The sequence below is a fragment of the Opisthocomus hoazin genome, chromosome Z, assembly GCF_030867145.1.
Source record: "Opisthocomus hoazin isolate bOpiHoa1 chromosome Z, bOpiHoa1.hap1, whole genome shotgun sequence".
Lineage (NCBI taxonomy): Eukaryota > Metazoa > Chordata > Aves > Opisthocomiformes > Opisthocomidae > Opisthocomus > Opisthocomus hoazin.
In genome coordinates, this window is record NC_134454.1 from 41,361,847 (window position 1) to 41,388,763 (window position 26,917).

The following is a 26,917-nucleotide window of genomic DNA, read 5'->3' on the forward strand; positions in this document are numbered from 1 at the left end:
TAATTTCTGGAAAACCTTGAAAATTGTATGAAATTGTATATTTTTCTGTTATCAGTATTTCTTGACTTCTCTTGCTCTGATAAGGATGCGACTAAGAAAACCATTTTTACTGTCCTTTAAAACCCTAATGAAATTTTAAAAAATCCCTAAAAAGTCAAGCTGACATAAATTATCATTATTGTCTGAGAAGTTAAATTAGTCAGCATAATGTACTGCATTAATCTGTTGCCTCATTCTCTTTTATACTTGCTTTGGTGCTGATTAATAACAAAACATTTTAACAATCTTTTTTATTGCTATTTTATTCTTATTTTTTCTAAGTCAGTAATAGAAATGAGTCTAGTTCTGTAATGCAGATTAGAACTTTTCTGCGATATGCACAGAATATGGGAAAGAATTCTCAACAGACTGGTATAAAAAAAGAGATTGTGAAGATGGAACTATTAATGCAGGAATCTATTCTGCTCTTATATTATTGTTGTCACCACTAATGAGCGGAGGGGCTTGAGAAGACACTGCTAGCCTGCTATGTCATGCTGGAAGGGGAGGCTGGCTGTGACTTAGGCTTCCAGGAGCCTGGAGCAGAGTCATTCCCTCATACAATATTTTGAGGCCATGGTACTGTAGCTTGGAGAAAGTCTAAACTTGTAAACACCATGAGGAAGAGGGCTGAGATCTGTTTCACAGCAATAAACAGGCTGAACAATGGGAAAAACACTAGTTATGAACAGACAAGACTGATACAGGGGTGGACATTGTGGTGGCGAGTGGCTTGTGCAGGTGGTAGCCAGAACAGTTGATAGCCCAAGGGAAGACTGGATGTCTAGTCCTCATGTCCAGGCTTGGAGGGTTGCCACGGGCAAGCTGTCACTACCTGCCTTTCTGCCTACAGTCTCCTAAGCACTTGGGACAAATATGAATTTTGTCTCATCCCTAAGCAGCAGAGCGTACAAAAATCTATGAGTGCGGGTGAACCAGAGGGCTGTGCTTGTGACACTGTGACAGCACTGCCTGGGGAGGCCTCCATTTCTACGGAGACTCACAAAACAGCTGTGCAGGGGTTTGAGCAGAAAATTGCTGAGTGCTTTGTTGATTCAGCTATTTTGCGCATCTTGGCACTTAGTCTGTACATCATTCCGTGACTATATCCTCTTGTGCCATGGAGGTCTTTCAGGCTACATACAGTATGTCTGCTTGGACTTCATCTTGCAACTCACTGTATTTGCTGTTTACAATTAAAACTCTGGCATTGTTACAGCTGTCTAACATCTTGCAAGAATGTTTCAGGTTGCTTATAAGCAACCTGAAACAGGAAGAAGTAGAGAACTGTGTGCGGTTACAGGACCATGAATTCATTGCAGTTACAGAGCCATGGTGGGACAGGTCGCATGACTGGAATGCTGTAGTGGATGGCTACACACTCTTTAGGAAAGACAGGCCAACAAGGTGAGGTGGTGGAGTTGGTCTTTCTGTGAGGGAGCAACTGGAATGTATGGAGCTCTGCCTGGGGGCGGATGAAGAACGAGTCAAGAGTTTACGGGTAAGAATTGAGGGACAGGCTCATACAGGTGACACTGTTGTGGGTGTGTACTACAGGCCACCTGACCAGGAGAAGGAAGTCGATGAGGCCTTCTACAGACAGCCAAAAGTAGCCTCACGATCACAAGCCCTGGTTCTCGTGGGGGCCTTCAACCACCCTGACATCTGCTGGGAAGACCACACAGCCAGGCACACGCAGTCCAGGAGGTTCCTGCAGAGCACTGATGATAACCTCTTGACGCAGGTGTTGGAGGAGCCAGTGAGGAGAGGTGTGCTGCTGGACCTTGTGCTGACAAATGGAGAAGGGCTGGTTGAGGATGTGAAGGCTGGGGGCAGCCTTGGCTGCAGTGACCGTGAGACAGTGGTGTTCAGGATCCTGCATGGAGGAAGCAGGGCAATAAGTAGGATCAAAAACTTGGACTTCAGGAGAGCTAACTTCGGCCTCTTCAAGGACTTGCTTGGAGGGATCCCGTGGGTCAGGGCTCTAGAAGGCAGGGGAGTCCAAGTGAGCTGGTCACTATTTAAGCATCACTTCCTCTGTGCTCAGGATCAGTGTAAGATCCCTGAGTAAGAAATCTAACAAAGGAGGCAGGAGACCTGTGTGGATGAGGAAGGAGCTTCTAGCGGGACTCAGATGGAAGAGAAAGGTCTTCGGAATGTGGAAAGAGGGACAGGCCACTTGGGAGGAATACGGGAACATTGTCAGAGCATGCAGGGAAGCAATGACGAAGGATAAGGCCCATCTGGAATTAAGTCTGGCAAGGGATGTCAAAGACAACAAGAAGGGCTTCTTTGAGTACATCATCAGCAAAAGGAAGACTAGGGAAAATGTGGGGCCGCTGCCGAAGGAGGTGGGTGCCCTGGTGACAGGGCATACAGAGAAGGCGGAGTTACTGAATGCTTTCTTTGCTTCAGTTGTTACTGCTAAGCCTGTCCCTCAGGCACCCCCAGCCCTGCACGTAAGAGAGGAAGCCTGGAGAAAGGATGACCTTTCCTTGGTTGAGGAGGTTTGTGTGAGAAATCATTTAAGCAAACCAGACACCTACAAATGCATGGGCCCCGATGGAATGCACGCACGAGTGCTGAGGGAGCTGGTGGATGTCATTGCTGAGCCTCTCTCCATCATCTTTGAAAGGTCCTGGAGAACAGGAGAGGTGGCCAAGGACTGGAAGAAAGCCATGTCACTCCTGTCTTCAAAAAGGGCAAAAAGGAGGACCCAGGGAACCGCAGGCCGGTCAGCCTCATCTCCATCCCGGGAAAGATGATGGAACAGCTCATTCTGGAGGTCACCATTAGGCAAGTGGAGGAAAAGAAGGTCATCAGGAGTAGTCAATGGATGCACCAAGGGGAACTCATTCTTGACCAATCTGATAGCTTTCTACGATGGCATGACCGGCTGGGTAGATGAGGGGAGAATAGTGGATGTTGTCTACCTCGACTTCAGCAAGGCTTTTAACCCTATCTCCCATAACATCCTCATTGCGAAGCTTGCGAAGTGTGGGCTAGATGAGTGGACAGTGAGGTGGATTGAGAACTGGCTCAACGGCAGGACTCAGAGGGTTGTCATCAAAAGTGCAGAGTCTGGTTGGAGGCCTGTAACTAGTGGTGTTCCCAGGGGTCAGTACTCGGCCCTGTCTTGTTCAACTTACTCATCAATGACCTGGATGGCAAGTTGACCATGAGCCAGCAGTGTGCCATGGTTGCCAAGAAGGCCAGTGGGATCCTGGGGTGCATGAAGATGAAATTGGCCAGTACGTAGAGGGAGGTTCTCCTCCCCCTCTACTCTGCCCTAGGGAGGCCCCATCTGGAGTACTGCATCCAGTTCTGGGCTCCCCAGTTCAAGAAAGATGAGGATCTACTGGAGAGGGTCCAGGGGAGGGCTACGGGGATGATGAGGGGACTGGAGCATCTCTCCTATGGGGAAAGGCTGAGGGAGCTGGGCTTGTTTAGCATGGAGAAGAGTGAGAGAGGACGTTATAAATGCCTATAAATATCTGAAGGGTGGGTGTCAGGAGGACAGGGCCAGACTCTTTTCAGTGGTGCCCAGCGACAGGACAAGGGGCAATGGGCACAAACTGAAGCATAGGAAGTTCCGTCTGAACATGAGGAAGAGCTTCTCTACTTTGAGGGTGACGGAGCCCTGGAAGAGTTTGCCCAGGGAGGCTGTGGTGTCTCCTTCTCTGGAGATAATCAAATGCGCCTGTATGAGGTTCTGTGCAGCCTGGTCTAGGGTACACTGCTTTGACAGGGGTTTTGGACTAGATGACCCACAGAAGTCTCTTCCAACCTCTGTGATTCTGTGGCTCTGTGGTTCTGTCATAATTTGCTTTTCTGTCATGGTTAGGGTGAGGTTTTGTATGCTAGATGAGTTTTTCAGCTTGTGATTTTTTTCTGGAAACCCCAAATGACTTAACTGTTTCTAACCAGGAGAATAGGGAAAAATACTGTTTGTTATTCTATATTTGTTTGTTTTGGAAAATGCTACCACATCTCCAGGCTTTTGGCTGGGAACACGAACAGTGTCACTGTGGCTTTGTCAGGTGTATGACATTTTCTATAACTGTAAAAGTCTGTCCAGGTTTGTTTTTTAGTGCCACAAATTGAAATTTTCAAGAGATACTTGAAAATTCTGTTCACCAAAGGCTTTTCTGAGCTCTTAGTGTTTTCCAGGAAGTCCACCTACTGTCATCGCACAGTGACAGAGCGTGATTAAAATGGTTGTCTCTGAAACGACTACTAGGGTGAGGAGAAATTTGCAACTTAACCACGTCCCTTTTTACACTGCATAGAGTGATCCTATATTTGACATCTAGGCTCAAGAAGAGGGACATAAAGAGAATAAAATTTAGGAACAGAATTAGAGAGGAGCAGGTTAGGGCAAAGAATCTAGTGAAATGTGGGGTGGTGTGGGGAGGAGAGAAAAATCTTGCTCGAATTTGAAGGATATTTAGGCTGATTAGGAAGAAAACCAGTCTTGAGATGTTTGGGAATATCTTCCCAATTTTTGACAGAAGAAAAGAAGCTGGGACTATTTGGCTGAATTGTGGGATCTCAAATGGAAGGAAATGTAGGCCTCATAAACCACAGGTTTGGCACAGGGCATTGCAGCTTGCCAATGATGCAGACAGATCCTGGCAATGGTATGCTGAAACGGAGGACTTATGGTTACTGTGTTCAGGAAGTGCTCTGAGAGCCAGGACAAATTGCTCTGGCCAAGCGTCTAAGCCTTGAGTCCAAATGTATGGTAGTTGGACTAGCTTGCTGAAAGCTGAGGCTAGTAAATCACCAAATGGTCAGGACTTGGTCAGGACACCATAGAGTATTTGGTTCTAGAACTAGCTCAGTTTTGAATTAGCTAATCTTGAGCTGTCTTGAACAGTGCTGTATAGCATGAATAGGTATGTTTTGCTGTATCGTGTGCAATGGGCCATGAGGCTTTAGTAGAAGGGGGAACTTCGTCTTAGGGGTGGTGTACAGGCTGGTTGTCCTTTATTAACATGAAGCTACAGCTGGAGTGCTCTGCTAATTATGCTATAATGCCTTGGTTTTTGGGGGAGATAATTTCTCACACAAGCAAGATCAAATTTATCTCTTGAAGTAGGTTTCTTTCATAGGGTTTCTTTGTTCTTTCTGAACTTATTTGTGAATTTGTTGGTGTAAACGAACCAAGCAGACTGACTTCAGCTATGCATTCAAAAATACCACACTGTCGATGTCACTTGACTCGGTTTTGAACTTCATTTGTGTGAGATGCTACCCTGCTTGAATCTTTGATTTTGAAAAACAATCACATATTGATGGATTTCATGATCTAATGTATTTTTGTATATTGGCATGCAAATGCCTTGAAGTAAAAGTAAAACAGGAAGAAGAATATTTTTAGTTTATTTTTACATATTAACATTTGAAATTCTTTGCTACAAGATAATCTTATGTATAAGAATTAAGGAGTTTTTTCAGGATTTTTTGGTTTTATTTTTAATGTATTTATCAGCATTGTAAACCTTGCAGCTTTGGTTGGTTTTTTTTCTCAGCACATGAAAAAATATTTTTCTTCATGGGATGAGCCATCAGTAAATTGCTGGGGTTAGATAACTTCTTCTTTATAGCCAGATTATGTCTTAACAGTTTTAGGGGAAATTAAAAGACCAGTTACAGTTGTTTTTCCCGTGGGTAGGAGGACTGGAGGAGAAACAAAAAAGTACAATTTACAGGCAGAGCTGGCACCCTGACATTAACTGAGATGACTTGCCTGACTCACTGTTAGGATGACTTGCACATGATAAATATCTGCATCAACATCATTACCATGTGTTATCATTAACATTTGAAAGACTCTGTCATAGCTGGCTACATGTTTATAATGTTGTCTAGGTGTCATGTTTGAGGAGGAAAAACAAGCTCTGAAAATGTTAGTGTTAAAACAGGTAGAAGCAGCTTGAGAGCATTTCAAGCAGAGGACTTTGTTGATTTGAGCATGGCGCTGTACAAATGCAGCTCTCCTGCTTCTGGTGTGAAACTGACTCTGTGCTGCAAAGCAAAACGAATGGATTCAAGACTGGTGCACTAAATATACATATATGTATGTGAGTGTGTGTGTGTCTATAGATATATGACTTGGGTTTTTAACTGATAACAGATGCAGTGACTTAAGGTAGCAGTTCAGGAAAGGTCACCATTCCATGGTAAATATTTAGATTTAGTAGGTAGTAAAACAAACAGCAAACATACATGCATATCTCCAAGGGATGTGAAATTAAAGATGTAAAAGTAGAGCTGATTATTTTTCAGTTTGCCAGTACAAGATGACCAGGACTTCTCTTAGCGTGTGCAAACACTTCTGCTGGAAGGGTGGGAATATCCTGTGCTGTAAGCATGGGGCACTCTTGCGTGTTTGTCACACTCCTCTTCAGGGTTAGGCAATGTTGATGATGACAGGTCTGTCTCCTGTCCCCTACCATTGCAGCCTATTGAAAATTTGATGATGTAACGTTACTTTTATTTCATGTTCTGCTCTACATAACCACTGAATGTCATTGAAAACTCTCATTTTGTTAACATTCTGGGTGAAAAATAAAGGAAAATCAGGAAAATACTTGCTGGTGACATTCTTAAAGTCTTGCTGGCAGGCAGAACCATATTAACAAAATCCATGAAATGTGAAGAAAAGTGTTGGTTTGGAAAAAAGAACCATTGATGGAAGGTAAAAGAGAATTCTGTAATGGATAATGTAGGTGTGTAATATGGTCACCCGGAGGAAAGGACAGGCCATATCTTGAGAAATCGTCAAAAAAACCAAATAACCGGTAATTAAAAAAAAGTGTAAATTTTTGCTTAGCTATTAAAACTAGTATCTATTGATTACATTCAATATTTGCATCAGAAATGCTGCAACATTTGCCAGACTGAAGATTCCCGAGAAAAGCGCTTAGTCTAAGTCTCACCCAAGGCCTCCAAGATGGGGAGAAGCAAGGCTCAGCCTGTCGGCCAATCCTGGTAAACAGAGGCAGTCTGAGATGGACTTTCCCTTGACTTGCTCACAGTGTTATCTTCTTCTCCGAAAATCCCCTATTTCTCTCGAAATTTTTATATCCTTTCTACATTTAAGGTGGAGTTTGAGTGACTGTAGTCATACATACCTTTTATCATGACTGGTGTAAAATTCTCTTGCTTCACGTTTCAAGGTATAGTTTACAAAAAATCGAGAGCACAGACTCGAAGAGGGGTGGTCGCACTTCGGAGTGGGGTAGCCTTTGGAATGGAGGTGTGTTTTGGTATTGAAATGATATTAAAATGAGCAAAGTTCACGAGATACAGCTACTTATGCTTAATTGATGGAGTTAGGTAATTATATTATGTTCTTTTACGTTCTATTATTTTATGTCAGAAGTGCCTAGACTGAAAACCCAATGTACTGCAGCACACTAGCTTTTTTTTCTGAAGCACTGAAGAGCCTAGTCTAGTTAACATGGTACTTACTTGCAGTAATTTTTATTTACTGTGTATGAGTTTAAAGACTACCCCAGAAAAAAAAAGGAATATATTAATACCTGTGCACTGACATCTAATTCAGTTTATGGCAACTCATCTAAGAATCACTTCACATGAATCTAAGGAATTAATATCTGTAGTGTAGCCTATTACTTGGATCTGAAATCATTCATGGTTTTGCGAGCAAAGATCAAATATACAACCGTCACGCACTTATAAGGTTTGTTATTATGGCAAAGGTACTTAACATGCTATACAATCTATATGTAATTTGATTTCAGTCTACTAACGCTAAGCTGGAATGAGGATGCGATATATGTCATCTGGGATGTGGTCTAGAATTTCTCACCTGTGATTACACAGCATTTCTCTACTAAAATTGGATTTTTCTGGCGGAGAATAACTGGATTCAAGAAGATAGCTTGAGTATGAACTTTCTGGGCAGTTCAGATCATCTTTATGATGTCTGAAAACAGCAATAAATCTTCACCCTGTCCTGAACAGCCTGAGAAAATAATTGGCATGCTCATTACCTTTTCTTCATGCCAAGAGCTGAGGGAAATGTACCCTATGTACTATATGAAAAGGGTGGATGTGCAGCTTCTCTTGACTTTGTTGTGTCTTTGTAGAAGTATTTATTGTGCTGTTTCTTTGCAAATTTTCCCTTCTAGCTATTTAAAAAAAAAAGAACAGAATTTGCCACAGTTTCCTGCTTTGCAAAGTGGTGCCATTCTTACGACATTCTTATTTTCAGGCTTAAGAAATTGTTTGCATATCCTCCACAATGCTTTTTATTTTATCTTGACAAAGAAAAAATAAACTTGTACTAGACAATTTCTTAAGCGTTTAGGTTTTAGGAAAATGAAGCTAAGGCTAGGTACTTTCTTTCATTACCTGTCATTCTTAGATAGACTGAATATGAGTTGTAAATTATTTTTTTATATAAAGCTTTAAAAATAATATGTAAAAATATGCTATTGGATACTGCTAGTCTGATTTTAGGAGGATCTACATGTTTAGCAATAGAGATAACGTGTTCTTGAATCAAAATTAACATTGGAGCTTTTTAAGATTATTAAAATAAATGAGAGATTTAGAAAAAGCATGACCCTAAGAGGGGCATATTTTGAAAGGAATATGGCTGAGTTTATGACATCTAAGATCTAATGACAGATATACTTTGAATTTCTTTGGCAGGAGTTATCTTTGTATGAGGTGATAATTGTAGTGTCTTCCTTAAACAGGCTAAGAACTTGGCCATGCAACAGACATCAATAGAGTGGACCCAAGTAGGGCAGAAGCAACTTTGCAAAAACAAGGTATCCATCAAATCAATCTTAAAGGAATACCTGAAGACTTGACTTTTCAATGAAGTGTAAAAATGAGCTTTTTCCTTGGTGGTGAAACAGGTCGGAAATGATCTGAAATGAGCCTTTGTTCATAGAACTAAGGTGGGGGGGAAAAATGTTAATATCATTAGACATAAGTGAAAAGAAGTACTTTATTTAGGGTGAAACAAAATGTCTCAGTTTCATTTGGGGCATATCAACAAGTCAAATATGTGGTAAATCTGTGACTGGTTTGGGGACAAATGAAACGGTTGCTATTAGAACCATGGATTTTTTTTCCCTCTTTAGGATCTTTCAGGACATGAAGTTATCAAATGATTCTGTCTTGTTTCTTAATGCTGGTCAAATGTGTGTTCCTCAGTTGGACCATTTCCTCACATAACTGACGAGAGGAAGATTATATGCTTTCTATAACACAGTGAAATATGTGAAGGGTACAGACCCAAAATCTGGTCCTGCTGTCATCCACATCTGAGTCACATTCTGGTCATAAAAAGAAGACAGGTATTGAGAACTATCTCCTTCCAGTTCATGAAGAATAGTATTGTGACATGCTATTTTATTTCCTTTACTAGCGTCGTCAAGGGTAAAAACAGGTAGGCAGAACTACCCATTTCTTACCGCCTGGCCTTTGAACACCATGAGGGAATTTTTTTTCTTTTTTTCGATTTAATATGCTCTTAAATTTACTGAAAAAGCAGATCATTCATTTTTTATTTATCACTTTTACACTGTACTATCTTTTCCTCCATTCTACTAATAGATTATATTTTGAAGGTATAGTGTGAGGAAATAGGCAGTTTAAACAAAACTGCTTCTTGCACTGTAATTTCTATAAATGCTATATCTATTAGAAGCCTGTACTATGAGCAGTATGCAGGCTTACTAGGAAAGTCCCCATCACTGTGACTGTAGTAAAGAAATCATGTACATAAAGCAAGTGAAAAAATCCTGGTTGTGACCAGTGTCCGAAAAACGTGTGGAAGGCTCTGGTCCTGATCGCTAATGGATGCCCCGTTTGACTTCAGTAAGGCTGCAGGGTGATGCAGCCCACATTCTCTGCAGGTCACTTATTATCTTGCTTTGTGCCCTCAGAGTATCACCTCTCTATTCATCCCTAATCTCTCTTTTGCATAAGAGGCTGAGCTGGGTTGCTTTGTTGCTGTTCTCGAGGCAGCCTACATTAGCTTACAGCTTCTGTGCTGTTAATGTTCTGAAGTAAATGAATTCTCTGCTGTTCTGTCGTTTGATAACACAATGAGGATTACATTAAGAGAGAAATCACATCTGAATTGTGTAAGTAAGTTAGACAGTACTGACCACTGTAGCTCTTTATGGCATTTTTGTCCTCTTCTTCACCTTTTCTCTTCATGGAAATTTAATTTAAAAACAGCTGGTTGCTGTTCTTTGCAAATAAAATACTGAGAACTCTACAAATTTTTCAGTAATTTTCTTTTTGTTCATCCTGATTTAACAATTTTTTCAGTAATTTTCTTTTTGTTCATCCTGATTTAATAATTCTGTAAAAGGTAGTTTCTTTGGAGATCTGAAATTTATCATTCTTGAAGAACAAATAAGCGTGGAAAAAAACCAAACAAAATCGTTTTAGCTTTTGAGGTATAAAGCCATGTTAAGCTCTCATTATAGCTTAGTGCGGTTATTTTTACACTAGCATGTGCCATTTTATTTCTTTGCCTCTCTTTCTCCCCGCTCCAGAGAAAGCCCTATCACGCTCTGTTATTTATCCTTTGTTTCTATGATTTTGAGATAGTTCAGGCTAAGCTGAGAACATACTGCTTTAAGTGGGCCAGAGAGGCATTTTGGCTGCCCTGTCTCTGAGACCTTTCATTAATTTCAAACTGCCTTTGGAAAAGCACTCCCAATTTGTGATAACTCTCTAACAAAGACACTTAAATCTCTGCATCATTCTGAAGAGCACTCCTTAGTAAACTTTCCTCATCTTTAGCAAGTGGGTTGATTTGTTTACTGAGACTTGCTTAAGGCAGTCAACTGTGTTTCTTCCACTTTCATTTGTGAAGATTCTGCAGTTCTCCCCAGTGTAGCCTCACGAAATCAAAGGGGTTGGAAGAGACAACTGTGGGTCATCTAGTCCAAACTCCCTGTCACAGTAGGGTCACCTAGAGCAGCCTGCACAACCTCGTCTAGGTGGGTTTTGGCGATCTGCAGAGAATGAGACTCCACAATCCCTTTGCACTACCTCTTCCAGTGCTCTGTCACCCTCAAAGTAGAGAAGCTCTTCCTAATGATCAGCCGGAACTTCCTATGCTTCAGTTTGTGCGCATTGCCCCTTGTCCTGTCGCTGGGCACCACTGAAAAGAGTCTGGCCCCATCTTCCTGAAACCCAGTCTTCAGATATGTAAATATCTTTTATATACAAATAACATTTCTAAGATCCCCTCTCAGCCTTCTCTTCTTGAGGCTAAACAAGCCCAGCTCCCTCAGCCTTTCCCCATAGGAGAGATGCTCCAGTCCCCTCATCATCCCCGTAGCCCTCCCCTGGACCCTCTCCAGTAGATCCTCATCTTTCTTGAACTGGGGAGCCCAGAACTGGATGCAGTACTCCAGATGGGGCCTCCCTAGGGCAGAGTAGAGGGGGAGGAGAACCTCCCTCTACGTACTGGCCAATTTCATCTTCATGCACCCCAGGATCCCACTGGCCTTCTTGGCAACCATGGCACACTGCTGGCTCATGGTCAACTTGCCATCCAGGTCATTGATGAGTAAGTTGAACAAGACAGGGCCGAGTACTGACCCCTGGGAACACCACTAGTTACAGGCCTCCAACCAGACTCTGCACTTTTGATGACAACCCTCTGAGTCCTGCCGTTGAGCCAGTTCTCAATCCACCTCACTGTCCACTCATCTAGCCCACACTTCGCAAGCTTCGCAATGAGGATGTTATGGGAGATAGGGTTAAAAGCCTTGCTGAAGTCGAGGTAGACAACATCCACTATTCTCCCCTCATCTACCCAGCCGGTCATGCCATCGTAGAAAGCTATCAGATTGGTCAAGAATGAGTTCCCCTTGGTGCATCCATTGACTACTCCTGATGACCTTCTTTTCCTCCACTTGCCTAATGGTGACCTCCAGAATGAGCTGTTCCATCATCTTTCCCGGGATGGAGATGAGGCTGACCGGCCTGCGGTTCCCTGGGTCCTCCTTTTTGCCCTTTTTGAAGACAGGAGTGACATGGCTTTCTTCCAGTCCTTGGCCACCTCTCCTGTTCTCCAGGACCTTTCAAAGATGATGGAGAGAGGCTCAGCAATGACATCCACCAGCTCCCTCAGCACTCGTGCGTGCATTCCATCGGGGCCCATGCATTTGTAGGTGTCTGGTTTGCTTAAATGATTTCTCACACAAACCTCCTCAACCAAGGAAAGGTCATCCTTTCTCCAGGCTTCCTCTCTTACGTGCAGGGCTGGGGGTGCCTGAGGGACAGGCTTAGCAGTAACAACTGAAGCAAAGAAAGCATTCAGTAACTCCGCCTTCTCTGTATGCCCTGTCACCAGGGCACCCACCTCCTTCGGCAGCGGCCCCACATTTTCCCTAGTCTTCCTTTTGCTGATGATGTACTCAAAGAAGCCCTTCTTGTTGTCTTTGACATCCCTTGCCAGACTTAATTCCAGATGGGCCTTATCCTTCGTCATTGCTTCCCTGCATGCTCTGACAATGTTCCCGTATTCCTCCCAAGTGGCCTGTCCCTCTTTCCACATTCCGAAGACCTTTCTCTTCCATCTGAGTCCCGCTAGAAGCTCCTTCCTCATCCACACAGGTCTCCTGCCTCCTTTGTTAGATTTCTTACTCAGGGATCTTACACTGATCCTGAGCACAGAGGAAGTGATGCTTAAATAGTGACCAGCTCACTTGGACTCCCCTGCCTTCTAGAGCCCTGACCCACGGGATCCCTCCAAGCAAGTCCTTGAAGAGGCCGAAGTTAGCTCTCCTGAAGTCCAAGTTTTTGATCCTACTTATTGCCCTGCTTCCTCCATGCAGGATCCTGAACACCACTGTCTCACGGTCACTGCAGCCAAGGCTGCCCCCAGCCTTCACATCCTCAACCAGCCCTTCTCCATTTGTCAGCACAAGGTCCAGCAGCACACCTCTCCTCACTGGCTCCTCCAACACCTGCGTCAAAAGGTTATCATCAGTGCTCTGCAGGAACCTCCTGGACTGCGTGTGCCTGGCTGTGTGGTCTTCCCAGCAGATGTCAGGGTGGTTGAAGGCCCCCACGAGAACCAGGGCTTGTGATCGTGAGGCTACTTTTGGCTGTCTGTAGAAGGCCTCATCGACTTCCTTCTCCTGGTCAGGTGGCCTGTAGTACACACCCACAACAGTGTCACCTGTATGAGCCTGTCCCTCAATTCTTACCCGTAAACTCTTGACTCGTTCTTCATCCGCCCCCAGGCAGAGCTCCATACATTCCAGTTGCTCCCTCACAGAAAGACCAACTCCACCACCTCACCTTGTTGGCCTGTCTTTCCTAAAGAGTGTGTAGCCATCCACTACAGCATTCCAGTCATGCGACCTGTCCCACCATGGCTCTGTAACTGCAATGAATTCATGGTCCTGTAACCGCACACAGTTCTCTACTTCTTCCTGTTTCAGGTTGCTTATAAGCAACCTGAAACATTCTTGCAAGATGTTAGACAGCTGTAACAATGCCAGAGTTTTAATTGTAAACAGCAAATACAGTGAGTTGCAAGATGAAGTCCAAGCAGACATACTGTATGTAGCCTGAAAGACCTCCATGGCACAAGAGGATATAGTCACGGAATGATGTACAGACTAAGTGCCAAGATGCGCAAAATAGCTGAATCAACAAAGCACTCAGCAATTTTCTGCTCAAACCCCTGCACAGCTGTTTTGTGAGTCTCCGTAGAAATGGAGGCCTCCCCAGGCAGTGCTGTCACAGTGTCACAAGCACAGCCCTCTGGTTCACCCGCACTCATAGATTTTTGTACGCTCTGCTGCTTAGGGATGAGACAAAATTCATATTTGTCCCAAGTGCTTAGGAGACTGTAGGCAGAAAGGCAGGTAGTGACAGCTTGCCCGTGGCAACCCTCCAAGCCTGGACATGAGGACTAGACATCCAGTCTTCCCTTGGGCTATCAACTGTTCTGGCTACCACCTGCACAAGCCACTCGCCACCACAATGTCCACCCCTGTATCAGTCTTGTCTGTTCATAACTAGTGTTTTTCCCATTGTTCAGCCTGTTTATTGCTGTGAAACAGATCTCAGCCCTCTTCCTCATGGTGTTTACAAGTTTAGACTTTCTCCAAGCTACAGTACCATGGCCTCAAAATATTGTATGAGGGAATGACTCTGCTCCAGGCTCCTGGAAGCCTAAGTCACAGCCAGCCTCCCCTTCCAGCATGACATAGCAGGCTAGCAGTGTCTTCTCAAGCCCCTCCGCTCATTAGTGGTGACAACAATAATATAAGAGCAGAATAGATTCCTGCATTAATAGTTCCATCTTCACAATCTCTTTTTTTATACCAGTCTGTTGAGAATTCTTTCCCATATTCTGTGCATATCGCAGAAAAGTTCTAATCTGCATTACAGAACTAGACTCATTTCTATTACTGACTTAGAAAAAATAAGAATAAAATAGCAATAAAAAAGATTGTTAAAATGTTTTGTTATTAATCAGCACCAAAGCAAGTATAAAAGAGAATGAGGCAACAGATTAATGCAGTACATTATGCTGACTAATTTAACTTCTCAGACAATAATGATAATTTATGTCAGCTTGACTTTTTAGGGATTTTTTAAAATTTCATTAGGGTTTTAAAGGACAGTAAAAATGGTTTTCTTAGTCGCATCCTTATCAGAGCAAGAGAAGTCAAGAAATACTGATAACAGAAAAATATACAATTTCATACAATTTTCAAGGTTTTCCAGAAATTATGATGGCCCCTCAAGACACAGTTCTTCATACCACACGTCCTGGTCTTTTAAAAATAAAGGAATTGGTGTTTGTAAGGTTATCCTGGTTGTATTTTTGTATTAATCAGGATAAAGTGCTGTGGCTAGTGTGCTGTCCCTGTTAATCCTGCTTAAGCAGAGCACAGTTTGTAACGGGTGCATTATCCACAGGCACTACAAAGCAACCTACAATTGGCCATTTTTTTCACAAATATTTCCAACATACAATTAATTACTAAGATAAGCTTTTATCAGGGGAAAAGAACAAAGAAGTAACACACTTTACACAAACTCATCCAGGGTGAAGTAGAAATTATTTCTCACATACGCTGTTATGATTGCTGTTTGATTGCTCAGTAAACATGTAAAATACCAGGTGTTATTCAGACAACCTGATTTAGCATACATAAAATTTCCTACATCATATATAGGAGAATCATATACTATAATTAGAACTTGACTTGTGCAGAACTATCTTGTAGCACCAGTAATATTAAGTGCATATATGGAGCTTAACAGAAAATTTTTATCAATGAATATGGTGGTTGAGCTCATCTGAGAACTAAACTTCTTTCTACAGTTTAAATTTCATTCTTACTTTGGCAGAACATTCATTCTAATCCATCAAGTTTTAGTCTTGGATTAACAGTTAAGCTTCACAGTCTTCTTACTAAACAGAATGATTTTTTCTCCTTGGTTTACTGCTCTGAGTCTTGGAAAAGCCAAAAGGAGTACAGAAGTGCTTTCCCCGAGAATTGCTTTTTCATTTTTAAAAACCTTGCACATACATTTCCTTACTTTGTTAGTCCCACAACATCTGTATAATTAGCATTGACAGTTCGATTCTCATTCTTCAATTTTACAAAGTATTGAAAATAAGAATGTTATTATGGCTTAGGAGAAACAGACTGAAACTGGTAAACAGAAACACCTTTCATCTGAAGCCCAAGGGAACAGTGAAATGTCCCTTTGACTAGAGATGGTGAAACAATGAAAGCCATCACACAAACCACATGCCACACTGAAAGTCCTTCAGGAATTTGAATTATATGCGCTGATGTTAAATGCCAAAGTGGGAGGACTGACTTGATTGCAGTCTTCACATTTGTGCACATGTGCACTGAAAGAGACGCAGTAAGAAAAGAACAAGGCACAAGACATGTCAGAAAAGACACGTGGAGTAACTCTGAGTGAAATAAGAAGTGAGTTCTGGTGCTGAATACTGGTTGACTTAGATGTGGAACTACGAGAAAAATTGAACTATTAAATAACTGTTTCCTGATGCTGGATTCCTACAAGTTTAGAAGCACTCCACTGCATTTGCTTTTTTTTCCGATGAATAGGATTGCATCTAATACCTGAGTACATCACCACATTCCTCTTAGCCAGGAAAGTATTTGACCACATCCGCCAGGCTATCTGTGAAATCAGATTTTAAAAAGCTTCTTCTCCTCACCACAGTTAAGACCCTCTCTGGAACAGGGTGAAGGTCAAGTCACATAAAGCAACAGCTTCCAAGCACTTTCCTAACTCCTTGATGTCCATGAGCCAGAAGTAATGGTGTGAAGAACACAGAAGAAAGTGCCAACGCAGAAAAGGGACTCTCTCCAGAGAGAAGAGTGCTAATCTGCAAGAGATGACCAGAACTAACAAGCCAGAAACAACAGGATGCAAGTTTTCACTTTTTCACATTTTCACAAATTGAAGTATGAAATTATCCCATTACAGAAAACAGTGCAATGTAACCCAAATAAATTAAAATCAAACAAATCCATCTTGGATATCAGAGTGAATGACCATGTAGCTCTGAAATATTACACAGAATCTTCTAGGAATTTGAAATACCATTTGGGATATCAAGTCTGTGCACTAGAAGTATATTGCAAGTTTTCAAGTGTTCACAACAATTCAAGATTTAAGTCAGGTTTTCCTTACATAGGCACAATGCAGTACAAAACAGTACATCAGTGGATTACATTTTGTGATCAGAAGCCTCCAAACTTCCTGAAAAGTACAGTCAGTCATGATGCAAGTAATTACTGCCAATAAGCAAAGGTATGCACATATTCAATCTCTATCTTTTTTTCTCCTGCAAAGTGCAATATATCTTACCCCTCAATAAAAGGCAAAGGCTGTTTTGTGTATGGTGTCCTTCCTTACTCTGCCCAGCACTTCTAACAGGGAAAAGAGCATGGACATTAACAGGCTCCGCAGCTTGGTCTGAACACTGTAAACTGCAGTCAGTTTACCTTGTGGCACGTAGCCTTTGTGGTGTTTTTCTAATCACTCCTGTCAGATTATTTGCTCAAATCCCCTCCAACTTCTCAACACAGTAGTTTTTTGTTAGATTGCCTATTCAACACACAGTCATCATTCCAGTATGCCCCCAAATGTCTCCTTTTTTGTCCTTTTTCCCTGTTTCTTTCCCTCAGTAGGAACTCCTACACCCTGCTGCTGCTTTCCAACCATCTTTCTCCCACAACACAGCACGTACTTTTCCAGAAAATGACAGTGATATGATACAAATAGCCTCCTCCCAGTCAATGCTTCCTCTTTAAAAAAACCTGATGAATACTCTTGTTAAAAAGCCAAAAGAAACCTAACCAGTTAATTCTTAACTATATTAAAAATAACTGTCATACAAATGTCAGCTTGATTTTCTGCAAGTTATGACCATGCCAAAGACTAAAAGCAGATGGTCACTTGTGATCATGTTGGTATGTTTTAATAAGGCCATTATTCCACAAAAGACTTAGGCCACTGACCTAAGAAGCCCAAATTAAGTGCTCGGTCAATATGATCTCAGCCTATTCAAGTTTGTTAAAAACATTTTGAAAGAGTTTTGACAAGTACTTTCTTCTGGCGCATGTTGCCTATTCTACCACAAGCATCATAGTGTTACTTGCATTTTTGCACAACTCACAGGCATACAGTGGTGGGCTCACGGCTGATATAAACCTAATAGTGCTGTCAGGTGATGCTCAGACCTGGTATTAATAAGCATGGAATCGTAACCTGTACAACCTTTACAGCAAAATGCAGTGGCAAAACATTGCACCCTATTATGCATTGCAACACAACCAAAGATGAGTTAAATTAGTGAAAGGAACTGTTTGTGCCATTAAACTAAACTCAGAACTGTTTTACAAGAATATAAGTTTGTGTCATTGCTTTTCTAATTTGCAGCTTTTTTAAGGCCACTATTGAAACACCAGTAAGAAGAAATCCACAAACATTCCTTGGAACTGTATATTGTTTTTATTGGTACATATGTATAGAACATATATTCCTAATGTTTTCCCATGCCATCATACAATAGTCTTAAAGTCTACCAGAAACAAGGTTGAACAATGGCAAGAAATAGACAACAGCTAAAGACGAGATTCTACTTTGATTTTGCATACTAAATATAACAACTAAATATTTCCTGAGAGAAGGTTAGAAAAATATGCTCGTAGTAAAAAAGCATACCTAGAAAATTGAAACGGATTCAAGAGTGAAACCAACAAATGATTAAAGCAATTTACAGTGTACTGCTAACAGGGAGCCTAAGGAACAATCTGTTCTACTAGTGCAACAAATGCAAATAGTATCCTATTAACTGCTAGCCCCGTTATAATATTATAGTTTTCTGTGCCCTTGGTATAAATTGATACAAGTGGTCTGAGCATCCTTCACAGAGCTCAGATAAAAAGGTATGGAAAGTGGAAAGCTGTAAAAATGACGTGCTGATTCAAAGCATCTGTGACTGAAGATGCATAAACAATAGTAAAATGGCTTAGAAACATGGGCTGCCAAGGAGCTCTGAAGCCAAGAGAAGAGAGGAGGAAAAAATCTCAAAAATATGACATCGGGGGGAGGGGTTCCCACAGCAGGGACTCCAATGTTCTGATTACAGCTGTACTGCTACAAGCCTGAGAGCACATTGTGCTTTCAGCAAGTGAGAAATGCCACTGAAGTCAAAATAATGGATTCACTAACCTAGGCATCATAAATCAAGAGGTAAAAGGCAGAACCGTTAAGTCTAACTTGAGTTTATCCAAAACCAATTCTATCCAACTACAAACATCTTATCTTATAATACTACACATACAGCTGATATATGTATGTATTTGGTTTATGTTGCAAGGTTTCTGTAGTTGGGGGGGGCGGGGGGGGGGAGCTGCGGAGATGGCTTCCATGAGAAGATGCCACCACTAGCCAAAGGTGAGCTCATCAGCGATGGCGGTAGCATCTCTGCAATAACATATTTGAGAAACAGTAAAAAAAAATCTATGCAGCTGCGGCTGAGAGAGAGTAGTGAGTGAAACAGTGAGAGAAACAGCCCTGCAGACACCAGGGTCACCTTGTTGGCCTGTCTTTTTTAAAGAGTGTGTAGCCGTCCGCTACAGAAGTCCAGTCATGCGACCTGTCCCACCATGGCTCTTTGACTGCAATGAGTTTATGGTCCTGTGACCGCACACAGACTTCTTATTCTTCCTGCTTATTGCCCGTGCTGCATGCATTGGTGTACAGCCATTTCAAGGAGGAACTCAAGCATGCTGATTTGCTTGGAGGACTGCAAGAGGATCTGCCATGTCCATGCCCACCCTTAGGGTTGTTGGTCTTTTGCTTCTCAGGTTACGACACAGCTAAGGAACATTTGTCACTGCTCTGAGTGGCCACTCTTATTCCCCAGCCAGATGGGATGTCTTGAGCATTGTGACTTTGCCCCCCTCTCCACGAGTCCTTCTGTTTAAAGCCCTTGATGCTGTGAAAAGGCGGAATCGAAGACTCAATAGTCTGAAGACTATTAAGCAGGTATTCTTTATTATGGCGTCGGGCACACAGAGGATCTCTCCTCCAAATGTGCGCACCAAACACCCTGTCATTTCAGATTAAATACAATCACAATATACATATTCATTATATTTCTGATAAATGCTTAGCATATTCATGATTTTTCCAATAACTAATTAGCATAGGTTAATGTCTTTCACACATGTCTGTTAGCATCCTCGGGTGGTCTTTGGGGGTCTCAGGATGAAGGCTTATACTCTTCATCACAGTGTCCGCTGGCTGACATTTGTTTCTGTGCAAACTCAGTTCTAAGATCATGTACATCGTGTTCTTCCAGGTTGTTTTGTTTTAGTCTTGTTGCCCTCTTGGTGCCTCTTTGTCTCTGTAGCTTGGTGCATCTTCCCTCCTAAGGCCGAGCTGTCCAAATAACATTTTTTAGGAGCCTCTCTATTTTCTAGCTTTCCTATCCCCCCCCAAAACAGCAAGTTAAGTTTGTCTAAGTAGCGTTATTTAGGAGCCTCTTTGTCTTAGGGCTTTCCTGTCTTCTCAAAACAGCAAGGATGTACTTCAGTTTAATTAGAATCCCTCTAGTAACTGGAAATTTTACATTTACAGGTAGCACCCTCCACACCAGGTTGGCCAGCCTACTGCCAAAGCTCTCCTTGCCTCTTCTAGACAGGTGAATCCCATAACTCAACTGCAGCTAATCACGTCTTTGTTGCTGTTAGACTAGAAAATTGCTATATCCTGGAATATGCGCAAGCACATTTATGTTAGTGTAGGATGAAGAGTGGAAGGACGCTGTCAGCTGATGATTTATAAAATCCAGCTGTCTCGGCTAGTGTTCATTAAGAAGCACAAAAACATAATAGAAGCTCATGTTATCCCAGGTGGTATCCCAGAGACAGGTAGAGAGCAAAACGGTTTTTGTCCCCTGAAGCTTCTGCAGATACAGCAAACAACTTTTTCTGACTTTGTGGCATCTGTGTTGACTTGATAACTGTGTCATACAGAAATCTTCTAATCCTTCAGATACAGGAAAATGCATCATCATCCAGGCACTTACTTGCTTGCCTTTCTTTCTGAAATACTTACTAATGTTGTGGTGCCTATGCATAGCTATGATTTTAATCTCTGCTTATTTACCTAGCCATGCTTTCAGTGCAGTGAAATCTGGACAAACTTCCTGTCTCCAGCAATTCTTGATTTCATGTTCAGTAGTGTTAGGATATACTTGCTTTAAATGAGGGAAGAATAGCCAGCATTGTCTGTCCTGGTTTGCTTGTGGCATGCTAAAATGTTAATTTTTCATTTTAATCTTCCTCAAATAGGTGGGTTGTTCTTTAGTTGGAAAACTGTTGATGTTAGGAAAAGTAGAAGTGGACATTTGCCAAATCCTTCTTATCTGAATCCTAAAGTAAAAATAAGGACAATCAATATGCCAAGTCACCAAAAAATGTAGGATTTTATTTTACAGCTACGTATCTTCAGTGCCCACATGGATATACCTGAATAGATAAAGTGCTACTTTTTATTATAGAATCATAGAATGGTAGAGGTTGAAAGGGACCGTAAAGATATTTGTTTCCAACCCCCCTGCCATGACCAGGGACATCTTCCACTAGACCAGGTTGCTCAGAGCTCCATCCAACCTGGCCTTCAACACTTCCAGGAAGGGGGCAGCCACAGCTTCTCTGGGCAACCTGTTCCAGTGTTTCACCACCCTCATGGTGAAGAATTTCTTTCTAATATCTAATCTAAATCTGCCCTCTTTTAGTTTAGAGCCATTCCCCCTTGTCCTATCACTACACACCCTTGTGAAAAGTCCCTCTCCATCCTTCCTGTTGACCCTCTTCAGGTACTGGAAGGCTGCTATAAGGTCACCCTGGAGCCTTCTCTTCTCCAGGGTGAACAGCCCCAACTCTCTTAGCCTGTCCTCGTAGGATAGGTGCTCCAGCCCTCTGATCATCTTCATGGCGCTCCTCTGGACATGCTCAAACATGTCGATGTCCTTCTTATGCTGGGGGCTCCAGAGCTGGATGCAGGACTCCAGGTGGGGTCTCATGAGAGCAGCGTAAAGGGGCAGAATCCCCTCCCTCGACCTGCTGGCCACGCTTCTCTTGATGCAGGCCAGGATATGGCTGGATTTCTGGGCTGCAAGCGCACACTGGTGGCTCATGTTGAGTTTCTCATCCACCAGTACCCCCAAGTCCTTCTCCTCAGGGCTGCTCTCAAGCCACTCTCCACCCAGCCTATGCTTGTGTTTGGGATTGCCCTGACCCACGTGCAGGACTTTGTACTTGGTCTTGTTGAACTTCATGCAGTTAGTTTTTGTTATCAATCAAGTCAAGTTTTCCCCATCTTTTCATTTGCTCTGTCAATCATGATTTTGAATTGAACTTAACATTGACTGACTAATCAGTACAGACTGGCGAAATTCGAAAGTTTCATTTCCTGGAGAAGTAAGGTTGAGAGGGCAGAAGAAGCAAAGGCAAGTAGTATCTTCTGACTGCTCCTTGGAGATCTCACTACCGAAGATCTCCCACACCTGATACGTAATGAAATATCTGTTAATGTCCATATAGCTCCTCTGGCATTTAACACTCTGGATTTTATGTTGTCTGGGTTTGAAACCTTATAAAGTGTAACATTCTCTAACCTTTCAAAAACTTTCATAGGTGTGATGTCAATGTTTCCTAAGTACTCAGCTTTCATTATTCTAAAACTGACTTTTGTTTACAAAAGCCCAGGCGGCAATTCACTGCCCTTGAGGAAAAAAAAAAGAAGACCCCCCCCTCGAAATATTTTACATCTTAACACTTTCTATATTTTCTCATTAAAATTCCATTCCTCTTTGATAAATGAAATTACCTTTTTAAAGTATGGTTATTTAAAATTCTTTGCTGTGTCTTGAAGATTTGCTGTTATTTATCTTAACATTTTACTTTGTGTTAGCATCTCAAAATTTTAATTTTTTTCTGACTATCCTAGTTATACCAAATCAGTATTCCTTCCACTCTTGCTTTGTGTTTAATCCAGCATCGAGCTGATCTGTACGGTTAAAGATTAATCTCCTGGTACAAAACTGTACTTGTACAATTTATTTGTTGGCAACTTGCCCGTAATTAGGAGTTATTCACATTTTCACTATTCCTTTGACATGATAAACATATTTCTTTTTTCCACAGCGTTATAGTTACTCTTTTCTCAGTTACCCATTTGCAGAACTGAAGAAAATATTAAAAAGAAACTAAATATCTCAAATATGTCTTTGGATGTTGCCAGTGTCTATTGCAGGTTTTGACATGGTCTGTTTCCACACTGAATATTGAAAGCAACATAGAAACAACCACAGTCATGCTATCGTCTCCAATCTGCCATTTGGAAGCACAGCGGAAACTGAGATGCAGCAGTTGTTCCCAATCATTGTGGTATGCCTAGACAGGAAAGATATGCCTCTTTCAGTGAAAATGTGAATTTTGGTCTATTGTGTGAATACTGTGAATCTACATGCAGCGTCAGAAAGTTTTCAATAGGGGAGAAAAGTGCCTTATTGGTCATAAGGATGACTGTATTGTTGTTGGTGGTACAAAATCGGTGACTCGTGCATCCATGGCACAGTAATTTCTTCCTTGGAAAATATAGACAGTAACAGTTGACATGTTAAAAACTTTTAGTAGCAATCACTGTGTCCTCATTAACTGATTCTTTCAAATGAAATTCATCATTAAAAATTCAATGATTTTGTTACTGAATTATTGATAATGACAAAATGTTTAACCAAGGCAATTTCCCTTTGCCACTAAGTATTATCTGGGTTTGGTATACTAAAGTGTCTTTTTTCCTTTTAGTTTACTTCATTAATTTATAGCTTTCTGATTTTTTTTTCTATTTCCATACATAATCTCCTCGCTTTTTTCTTTCTCATGTCAAGAGTGGTGATTTTGTCCAGAAGCACAGCTATGACGTTCTGTAGCAAAGACTGATTTTATTTAATTTGAGGTGTGTTGATAGACAGTGATTTAAAGAGTTTCTAGCCTTACAGAACAATAGGAAGATGGACTTTCTTTAAGTTATGGCTGACATCACTGAATTTCCAATGTGATACACAAATTTGATAAAGAAATAAAAGTCATTTTTTTTTTTTTCAGTTTTGGATGTAACTAAATGGAAATGGAAAACCAAAGTCTGTAGGGATGGATCCTAAATTTGCAACATGAATAAAATTCATTTTGTTGGAAAATTATTATTTTTTTTTCCTCCCCAAGAGGCTAAAAAAATAAGCTTACTGACAGGGGTTGTTTTTCTTCACTGATCTGAGAAATAGATCAACTATTTTAGGGAAACAGAATATCTGCTTAAATGACTGCCAAATTCCCTCGACAATTGTCTTAAATTCTCATAATATCTGTTTAAATTATAGTTTGGTAGATTTTATCCATAGCCATTTCCATATAAAAATATATTTGTTATTTAATTTTTTATGCTTATTGAAAAATGAAGCTAGTGACAAAGGTTTCCCAAGTGTCATCATGGAAATTGGTAAAACATAGCAAAAACAGGAAAGATTATTTGTTTGTTTGGTTTGGCTTTTTTTGTTTTGTTTGTTAAAATGGAAGTGTCTTGGAAGTAGAAACTCTGTGAAGTGTCTGAATAAACAACAGATTAGCATTTAAACAATGTTTTACCAGTCAGCTGTCATTGTAACAACACTGATTTCAATTAGTTTCAAATTTGACAGAAATTCTAATAAGTGGTAAAATAGGCGAATAAAAGTTTGTGGAGGAATTTATTGGAATAAATTGAAGCACACTGGAATTCTTGACTTGCTATTTGAATTAAATTCGTACCAAACATGAAACCTTTCACCCACCCCTGAACAGTGATCTTTAAGAACATGGGCATGCAAAAAAATTCAAGGTTCTTTCTAGGATTTCAATAACTAACTTGAGCTACAACAGAAGCCCATTCTTTGTTGTATAAGCAAAAAGTCTTTAAATCTCCTGACAGAAAAAGATAAGGCTCTACAGGAAATGAGTTCAAATGGCTTACCTATTTTCTTTCATATGCTGAAAATAAGTTGTAATATCAATTGTTTTGATTGTCTTCAGAGATAAGGAAAGAAGTTTCATTTGTAATAAAATTTCCTTTCTTACATAAAGAGCCTAAAACCACTGTTCTTATGGATTATAAACACTGAGTTATGAACATTTGAGTTTTTTGTTTTTTTCACATTATAAATCTAACAGTCAGTTTATTTGACACGGATGTTTATATATGTACATACATGCCTTATATCTCTACATACACAGTAATATTGATAAAATATTACTTTGTCTTACAGAAAAAGCTGAGTTTATGGAAGTAGTTTTCTTTAAAACTGCAAGATGAATTGATCAGATCACATGACCTAAGAGCATTCATTTAGGAGATATAAAAATTGCTATTTTATAACAGTGAAAATATCCTCAAGATATATAATTACAGGAGGGGAGCTGCATTATCATAGTATTTCTCCATTGTTTTTATGCTTGGTAGATTTGCAGAGGAAGAGACTCTATTTTTATTTCTAAAGCACTTTTGCTAGAATTTTGCTGAGTCTCTGACCCCATTTTATCTCTAGTAAGTATTGTTTTTCTTTCCTAAAGTCTACTTTTCTCTGAATCAGTTAAGAGAACTCAGGTGTTAAGGGAATTATTCTGAATATAGTTAAAGCTCAATTGATCCTTGTGAATTTTTCTTCAGTTAAATATAGAGTAAATCACAGAAGTTTAAAGAAAGTGTATACAGCAATCTTGTGTGACATTCAAATTATTTGCACTAACCCAAAGGCCAAGCACCAAGTAATTGTGCTGAAAGGATCACAGCAGGGAGAATATACTCCTGTGTGGCCCTTCACAAGGTAACTGGCCATTTTAGTTAGGTGCATTTATTTATCGCCACTGATTGCAGCATGTTGCTACCAGCTGCTGAGGTTAGCTGTCAGATGTGAAGCTCTGCAAGGTACTCTATGGATCTATAAGAGGCAGTTAATTATGCCTCCTCCTTTGTATGACAGTAATGAATGGGCTTTATCAGCAAGTCAGATAGCTCTGCTTCTACCAGCTACGGCCATTCTGACAGCTTCAAAATCTCAACTGAGTTTTTTTTCCTGGTGCATACAAAAGAAGAAAAAGCTACTGATAAGGTTATATGATAACAGTTACTTTCATTCTGTCTCTGTAATATTACTGGAAGACGATAATGAACTGTTCCCATCTTATGCAGTAATTTATTTTTGTTTATCTGCTACACCCAGAGTACCTCTTTTGAGTTCAAGCCATGCTTGGTTTTCCTGTTTGGGAACAAGAACATTAGTAGCTCACGAATCACAGAGTCAGTTCTCCTCAGACTGCAGGAATAATGCAGAACAGCTGAATTAAATCTTATTATTTTGGTAGCTGGGAATTGGCAGATATTAGTCACCTCATCTCTTTTTACCTTATTGCCTGCTTACATGTGACACAGATGAAATGGAAGAAATGAGGACAGAGGAGCTGTGATATCTTGAACTGTATGTGAGATTCTTTTCCCACCTTCCTGTTTATACTGTGAGACTGGTCTGCACTGACAGCCAATGCTGTGTTTAAAGCCATGGGAGACAAAAGCAGCTGAGTGCTATTAATTCCTGTTTTTTTAACCCTCCAGAGAATATATGCACATTTACTGTAATCGCTCTGGAGGATTATGTTCTCGACAGAATGCATTTAAGAAGGCAGTGCATAAGATTATATAATAGTCTTTAAATTATCCGTAATGCTGACTAGTGTGTTGTCTATTGTAGAAAGCAAACCGGACCGCATTCTTTATGATCTTCTAGTTGCTGCATATACTTGTCTGTATTTTTCAAAAACAGATTATTTGACTCTACCTCAACCTAGTTGGTTTTCTTGTTACATTACTTGTACAGTGGCAAAATCCTTTCATTATTATGAACACTAGAAGTAAGAAGTCTAGAAATCCTCACAATCAGAACTACATTCAGACAGCGGATTGTAGTACTTGTGAGGAGGAAATGCTAAATAGGACCCTCAAAGTAAGAAATATTTCTCTTAACATTTGTCTGATGTGTAAGATTTGGTACTTCGATATGGAACTGGCACATTTACGAGACTCCCTCATGCTGCAGCTGCCAACTTTGGCTGTCTGGTTGTTGACAGATTGCATAGAGAGCTGGGTTTTCAGTCCAATTGTGGCACCTGCCACTGATTTATTGCTGGTCATTTTACTGATATGTTCTCATTCTTTCAGCACAGCTGACCTTTTCTAGTTT